The following is a 7786-nucleotide window of genomic DNA, read 5'->3' as shown; positions in this document are numbered from 1 at the left end:
TAAGGCAGTGATCTGACTATTTTTGCTCACTTCTCCCGTAAAACAGTTTTGAAAAACTGTGAAACTGCCTCCACATTTGAAAGTTGATGTATGAAATTTTCCATTAGAAATTTGGTTTTGAAGGATGTAATTTCCATTTGGTTATAAATATTGACATTTTAAAATAAAATCATTACATGACTTAAGTTTTCACTGGAATCTAAAAAAAGAATTATTAGAACATCACTATCATTCATTAAAAAGATTTTAATTATACATCATTTCTTTTTCTCATTGAAATCTTATTTCCACTTCATTCTTCACTTCCAGAATATTATTTAATGCAGATACTTTTTATATTTGAAAGCCTTCTACTCAAAATAACTTGAGAGTTTTATTATTATAATTATAAATATTTTTAGTAAAATTCAAAACAATATACTATAAATATAAATATAAATTATTACATATACTTAGTAAAATTTTACTGCATACAACCCTTTCAAAATCTATTGGTGAATGTTATTTATTGTTACAAAAAGATAGGATTTGATTTAAATTCTATTCCTAATTTTGGGTTTTACAGATACAGTATAAGCCGAGAATCGCTGTTCTCATAGGTCGATGAAAATGGAGTTTTGTTATAACAAAATTCAATTCTTTCAACTTTTGAATTGTATACCAAAAGTATCATAATAATCTCTCATTAAGTATTATTTTAAATCATCAATGAACCACTTATGGTTCTCCTTTAAATTTTTTTAAAGCAAAGAATTAGAATCCACCTGAACTACAGAAGAACTATCCGCTCAGGAGTCAGTCACTTTCTCGGTTCTGGGAAGTACCAGGACAACCATCTCACTTACAAACACTCATTTGAAGACACAGTGCTAAGTAAGGCAGACAGCCTTGCATGAGTTTGTCACCTGGATGACATTAGATGCCACTAATATTTCTCACCAATATTTTTTTTTGTTGTTTAAAATTAAAAATTTTTTTTATTGATTTCAGAGAGGGGAAAGGAGAGAGAGACAGACAAAAACATCAATGTGTTCCTGTCTGTGCAACCTTTTGTGAATCAGGTTGATGCTCTAACCAACTGAGGTATCCTGCCAGGGCTTTTGATGTTGTTGTTTAAATATTTTATCTTTATTTTCATTGATTTGAGAGAGAGAGAGAGGAAGGGGAGAGAGAGAGAGAGAGAGAGAGAGAGAGAGAGAGAGAACCAACATTCTGCTTTGCTCTTTCTCAGGCCGCCCTGCCAGAGCAGTGCTTTCTTTGAGTGAGGTTATCATCATTCTTATGACCCAACTCCACGATATATCTGAATTAACATACTGGCAAAATACTCAACTTAAACACAAACTTTTCCTGTTTTAGGAGAAGAAAAGGAAAGCTATGAAGCCTGAATGAAAGTTTTGGAGGGCTTTACATTGGAGGCTTTTCTGAAAGCAAGATTTAAATCGTCTCTTTGTTTTGATGCTCTAAAACGTAATATAAGCCACATAGCTAATTATATATTTTATAGTCTTATATTTTTAAAAGCTAAAAAACACCAATTATCATTTCAACATTTAATCAACATAAAAAATTAAAAATGAGATAGTTTATATTCTTTTTCGGTACTAAGTCCTTGAATCCTGTACTGTTTGTGATTTACACAAACAGTAAATCTTAATTCTGCCCGGCTACATTTCAGGTGCTCTGTATTGGAGAACACAGCCCTCGAGGCACACACTGTACTGTATAATAACATTTGGAATGGATGAGAGGTCAGACTTAAGTTTTTGGGGAATAAGAATAAGGTGAGCATGAAGGCAGTGGGCAGAAGGGACAACAGGCCCGTCCATGCCCTTTTACAGCTGCGAAAGGCATCTTCTCCCCTAGGGCCTGTGTTGCACAGCTGTGCAAAGTGGCCCTAGTGAACCCCAAGAGACAGAGTCACCTCATTGTGAAGACCATTATTTTAAGATGAATTCTGGCTGCCAGTCTTTGGCAGTAATGTGATTATATTAAAATGGTATATCTTTGTCCTCTGAAGAAGCCCTCATCAACTATCCTTCTAAAATTCTGGACCAAGTAAAAAGAAAAATTCTTGAGACAAAAGATCAGCAGAAGATCTGAAAAGCCCTTGCTAATCTGTCAGCAATAACTTGATGTAATTTTTAGGTACCTTATCTCCACCTTATCACAGGGAGAGAGTTTTTAGTAATAATAGAGTGATCCTTTTCTGACTATAATGGAGATAACATGGGTGTTTATGAAAATTATCAATCTAACATTGGAATACTTGAGGTGAAGGTTTCCTATATTATGGTACAGACTTGACAAAAAATCTTTTTTATTTTTATTTTCCTAGGAAACTTCTTTGATTTGTCCCTCTATCTCTAAGTTTCAGTGTGCAGTATGATAGGCTTCCTTTCCAAAATAACCCAGATACTTGCCCTAAAAGGTAAGTGTATAAAAGTGCTTTGTGGTACCATCATAGTCTGCCTGGGCTCCCACAACAAAATATCATAAACCTGGTGGCTATAAGAGCATACATTTCTTTCTCACAGTTCTGGGGCTGGGAAGTACAAGATCAAGGTGCCAGCTGATTTGGATTCCTGCGTGAGCTCACTTCCTGGCTTGCAGATGCTTGGCATTTGTGTCCTAACATGGTGAAAAGTGAGTTCTGATGTCTTCCTATTCTTACAAGGACACTAGCCCTATCAGATTAGGGCCCCGCCCTTTAATCTCATTTAATCTTTATCACCTCTTCAGAGGCCCTATCTCCAGATATCTTAGTTCAGGTGACTATTAAAAAGTACCATACGCCTGACCAGGCGGTGGCGCAGTGGGTAAAGCGTCAGACTGGGATGCAGAGGACCCAGGTTCAAGACCCCGAGGTCGCCAGCTTGAGTGCGGGCTCATCTGGTTTGAGCAAAAGCTCACCAGCTTGAATCCAAGGTCGCTGGCTCCAACAAGGGGTTACTCCGTCTGCTGAAAGCCCGCGGTCAAGGCACATATGAGAGACAAATCAATGAACAACTAAGGTGTTGCAACACGTAATGAAAAACTAATAATTGATGCTTCTCATCTCTCTCTGTTCCTGTCTGTCTGTCCCTGTCTATCCCTCTCTCTGACTTACTCTCTGTCTCTGTAAAAAAAAAAAAAAAAAAAAAGTGCCATACACTGGATGGCTTAAAACAACAGAAATTTATGTCTTATGGTCTGGAGGCTGGAAGTCATTGGTTAGGGTGCCAGCATGGTTGAGTTCTGGTGAGGTTCTCTGCTGGTTTGCAGACTGCTGATTTCTTGTATCTCACCTGGTGGAAAGTGGACACAGAAAGCAAATTTTCTCCTCTTGTAAGGGCACTACTAATCTCACTCATGGGGGGCTTGACCCTCTTCACCTCATTTGATCTTAATTACCTCCCAAAGGCCCTACCTCCTAATACCATCCCATTAGGGAGTAGGATTTCAATATACAAATTTGGGGATGGGGAACAAACATTCAGTCCATAACAATGAATATAGTTGCATTGGGGGTTAGGACTTCAACACATGAATTTGGAGGGGACACAATTCAGTCCAGCAGATACTGAGGTATTTAAAAGTATGGAATTCCATTTCAGACGCTCTCCAAAGAAATTAAGATTATTATCTACCTAAATGACTTCCTTAGGATGAAATTCTGTTTAGCTGGAGGCCAATGACTGGTTTAATATTTTCCTGAATTCCAAGTCTTTGTATAACATCATTCTCTGTTACCTCCTTGTATATGAAATAGTTTCATTTTCATGATAAAATAAATTTCATTATGACCCATATTTCTCCCAAGAAAAACTCTTGGGGACAGTTTTGGGGGTTTCCAGGCAAACTAATATTACTGCAAAACATTTTTTCTAGTGAATTATTTCTCCTGATTTTTCTCTATAAAGTTATTTCTTCTAGTCTCAGAATTGCAAAAATACAGTAGGTAACACCCATTCTATTTTTAAAATAATGAGCATTACACAATTAAGAGGAAAAGAGGTCTTTCAAATAAATATATGGGTATTTCTAGAGTAGATAATTTCTATGTGAAACTAGCAATACTTCCTTCCAAGCTTGAGTGCAGTGCATGAACCTGTGAAACTAGAATAAGTTAAAAAGTACCTTTCCTGTGAATACCTTAAAATTGGTGTACAGAATACACTTGAAATCTATTTTTTTACTGCTGTGACCGTGGGAAATTCCATAAAGTGAAAATCTAGGGTGTTTTGACTTTGCTGTAAAATATATTTATGGTAATGAAAATGGAGATATGCATCCAACCTGTACTAAGTTCCTTATAGAGAATTAAAAAATCAGTCAAACAAAAACAAACACTCGAATGGCTCAGCAGTGATCTTTATGAACAGTTATTGCGAGGAACGGCTACCGAGTTCAAAGAGGAACTCAGAGTCTTTTATGCATTATCTTCTAGGCAAGGCCCCTGAAATAGCTGTATTAATTTGAGATGATTCAAAATATGTTATGAAGTCTAAGGACTTAAAAATTATAATATCACTATATAACCATTAATTATCTAATATAGGAATGTTTGATTCTAAGAAGCTGGAAACTAAATGAAACTGTCTCTAGCAATGTTATTATATAGGCTTTTACTTATGCTCATAGATTTTTTGTTATTTATTCACCTTGATATAATAGGCTAACTGTTGTAATTATATTACAGTTCATGAGCTTCTCATAATTTCCTCTGCGAAACTCTAATTTAGTTTTTGACTTACTTAGTTTAATATACTTGCTCTCTAATAATTTATTTCTTTAATGGTAATAAACCATTTTAGCATATCCCATTATACATATATATATTAAAATGCACACATGTACTTGTGTACTCATATATTATGTATGCTATAAAACATATATACAATAAAAATTTCTTAAAAATGAAAAATGAACATTTAAATTTAAAATTTTCTATTGAAGTTCAAAATAAGAATATGACTAGATAATGATCATTTTGGAAAGTTTTGGTTTAACAATGTAACATAGCCATTTGAGTTTTCTTTTTTTCCTAACAGGCTTTATTGTTTTGATTACAGCTATTGCTCTACTTACGACCACAGTTGGTTCCGACAGACCGGTTGTAACACAATTTAGTCGTAAATTAAGTAGGCTATATGTACAGTACTGTGAAATGATGTTATAAAAATCTTTAAGTCATATTTTATCATAATTTTCTTTCATTATTGTTATATATCATAATTTTCTTTGTTTGTTTTATGCCATTTGTATCATCTCTACACCATTTTCTTATTTTTACATTCATCAGGTTTAAGTAAAACACTGCATTACCAGTACAACTGGTTTAATATTTGCAAAGACAATTTCCTCTCGGTAGACATCTTGGGAGGGATTTGATGAAAAATATCCAAGACACAAAACACAAATTGCTGTACCGAGTCTGGGATAACAATTGAAATGGTGTCCATGGAGATGGTAGTGCTGCCGGAAGCTGGTCCGCACTGCTGTACACCCAGCTGAGCAACGTTTGCGCTGCCAGATGCGGAGCAGTTGTGGCTAGCGATTGTGGTCGTAAAGTCGAATGGTCGTAAGTTGCATAGGTCGTAAGTCGATCAATATTTGTAGTTTTAGATATACAAAAAAATGGAGGAATAGTGGAGTTCCCATATACCCTGCTCCCAGCTTCCCATTATTAACATCTTACATTAACATGGTGCATTTATAACCCTTAACAGCCTATACGGAGACATTAGTATTAACTAAAGTCAATGGTTTATTCAAACTTTCTTTGATTCACCTAATGACTTTTTCTGTTCCAGGATACCATTCAAGATATTACATTACATTTAGTTATGTCTTCTTTGGCGCCTCTTTTTTTTTTTTTTGTATCTCTATTCTTTTTTTTTTTTTTGCACCTCTGGACTGTGGTAATTTCTCAGGCTTTTTTTGTTTTTCGTGACTGACAGTCTTGAAGTGTGCTAGTCAAGTATTTTGTAGGATGCTTCTTTAAAGGAATGTGTAATTCCCTTAGAAATCTGATGTTTTCCTTATAATTATACCGGGTTTATAGTTTATGGGAAGATGACAAAAGTGAAGTGCCATTTTTATCAGATCACATCAAGGTTACAATCTATTAACATGATCTTTCACTGAGTTCAGGTCATGTGGTAAGTTGGTGGCTCATGGATAAGCGTTCAGTCTCTATGAAAGTCCAGTAGCAAGCCAAAAGCTGTTTCTCAAAAGTAGTTATCCACAAAGAATTGCAGGGCTTTGGTCCGAACTCCTAAAGGCTTGCATTGTGATTCACTAATATTTTCTTGCCAAAGACTACAAATAGTGCTCTATGCACCACTGCCACTTCAAGCACCATTAAATTTGCTGGATCATATGATCCAAGTGGCAGAGCAGCCTGAACCTGTTGTAGCTTTCTCATCTCTCACTAGTTTCTCTTTTTAAGTAGTAGGAGGTGGCCAGATGGGCCAAGAGACAACTTACCCTTTTCCTTGATATACCCCACACCACTGGACCTCTAGAAATTTCAGAGTTAGAAGGCCCTTGAATTTTAGGGAATTTATTTTCCATCCACTGGTACGCAAATATCTTACCAATGTGTTTACAAGTAATTGTTACTTCCTGTCTACCAGGACATATCAGTATATCATCATCATTGTAACAGACCAGTGTGATATTCCATGATTCCATGGAAAGGGAAAAGGAAAGAGATGGAGATCCCTGCATACTAAACCATGATGTAGGGCTGAGGAGTTGCTATATCCTGTTTGGACAGTGAGTACATATTGCTGGGCTTGTCAGTTGAATTAAACTCCTTGTGGCAGTCTTTTTCAACAAGTACAGAGGAAAAAGCATTTGCCAGATAAATAGCTGTATAACAGGTTCTAGGAAATGTTTTGATTTGCTCAAGCAATGAAACCACATCTGGAAAAGTAGTACAACTGGAATCACCACAGAATCAGATTTATGAAAACTCGTTGTTTTCCAAGATCCAGCTGTGTTGTATATATGCCAAACAGGTGAGCTGCAAAGAGGAGTGGGGGATATCACCACCTCTGCAACTTTAAAGTCTGACAGCGGTGCTAATCTTTATAGTTCCTTCAAGACTGAGGTATTGCTTTTGGTTAACATTTTTATAGGGAGAAACAGTTCTAGTGGCTTCCATTCAGCCTCTCCTACCATAACAGCCTTCACTTTACAGGTCAGGGAACCAATATGGAGATTCTGCTAGTTGCTGAGCATGTCTATTTTAGTCACGCATTCTGGAACTGAGTAATAAACCACAGGAAGTGTTCAGAGACCCACTAGGCCTAAATGTGGGATGAACCTGCACTAAAACTCCATTGATCTCTTGACCTCCCTAAGCTCCTACTCTGATAAACACAATGTTTTGGGTTTACATGAATCAGTGTTAGATGACCTTGTCTACTGACCCCCCCAGTGTAATTATTTCATTTCCCCAAATGCACAGTTGCCCTGGTAGATGGCCATAGGACCCTTTGGGGAAGGCTGAGGAAAAGATTCACAATACAGGGGTACCTTGAAATACGAACAGACCAACATACAAATTTTTTTAAGATACGAACTGCGACTCAGTCCGTATTTTTGTTCGAGATCCAAGCAAAATTCCAAGATACGAGTCGTGATTTGGGAAGCTGCCACTAGTTAGCGCGTTGGCACATGGGTCCAGTATCAGCAGTTTGATATACGAGTTGACTTATGAGCTTGGTTATAGAACGAATTAAATTCATATCTCAAGGAACCACTGTACACATTTTTGGCAATATAGCAGGGTATT

The sequence above is a fragment of the Saccopteryx leptura genome, chromosome 1, assembly GCF_036850995.1.
Source record: "Saccopteryx leptura isolate mSacLep1 chromosome 1, mSacLep1_pri_phased_curated, whole genome shotgun sequence".
In the NCBI taxonomy this organism is placed as follows: domain Eukaryota; kingdom Metazoa; phylum Chordata; class Mammalia; order Chiroptera; family Emballonuridae; genus Saccopteryx; species Saccopteryx leptura.
Note: the sequence above shows the minus strand (reverse complement) of the source record.